Source organism: Laccaria bicolor, genomic scaffold, assembly GCF_000143565.1.
Source record: "Laccaria bicolor S238N-H82 LACBIscaffold_236 genomic scaffold, whole genome shotgun sequence".
Lineage (NCBI taxonomy): Eukaryota > Fungi > Basidiomycota > Agaricomycetes > Agaricales > Hydnangiaceae > Laccaria > Laccaria bicolor.
Window position 1 is genome coordinate 407 of NW_001890093.1, and position 1,083 is coordinate 1,489.

The following is a 1,083-nucleotide window of genomic DNA, read 5'->3' on the forward strand; positions in this document are numbered from 1 at the left end:
AGATTTCTGTGATACTTACTCAGTCTACTGTCTTCAACAAATCTGCTCAAATTCTTCAACTTATACAATACTACTTACTAGTAACAATACTGACCAAAAGATGATAGATGCCTGCTACGTAAGTAGTGGGTCACACTTTTTTTGTAAATACAAGCTTCAGACCCATCCACTTTCATTGGCTGCGAGGAGCGAACCGCGTAAGTGGTTCGGCGACAAGCAGCCAATAAAAGATCACAAACTTACTCTCATTGTTAATCACCATAGCAGGCTTCAAAGCGCCTGCAGGGGCGCTACAGTGATTATTATTATTTATTTTGCATGAAATACAAGCAAGGTTTTTGTTGACATTGGAACAATGTCAAACTCTAGTCTCAAAACTGGCTGCTGTTTGATTAGTATTGTTAGCCCAGGGTTTTTGTATGAGTGAATGGATAATCTAAATGTGCAAGGTCTTTACCATCCCCCATGAGTTCCGGTGGATTCCGGTGGATTCCAAGTGGAATGTCGGAATTCCATGGAATTCCGACGGAAACTAGTTGGCTGGAGCCTCAGCCATTCTGGTTTCCAATTCCACAGAAATTCCAATGGAATCCAACGGAATCCGGTGGAAATGGTCGGAATCCGGGAGCCTCCCGGAACAGTTTCCATTGGAATCCATTGGAATTCCAACCAGATTCCATGGAATTCCAATGGAAAGTATATTCCAGTCAAATTCCAACAGATTCCGAGAGATTCCAATGAATTCCAATATTTGTTGTTGTTATTATAATATATAAAAAAATAAGTGGATGCATAAGGATTGAACTCTAGGCTCGGGAAATGTCACATGAAGTCCAAGCAGCAATATTTCCACTACACCATATGGCCATTAAAATTCTACAAACATTTATTCTATATAACCCACCTTCACGCCCACCTTCCTAAACGAGTCACGGCGTTTGCCGACGTCACCATCAGCATCTCTGTTTTGCTGTCAACCACAACCACAACCATAACCACAACCACCACCACCGTCGCCGCGACCAGCGCGGTCACCTCGAATCACGCGCACGCCAGCGGACAACGACGACGACGACGACGAGG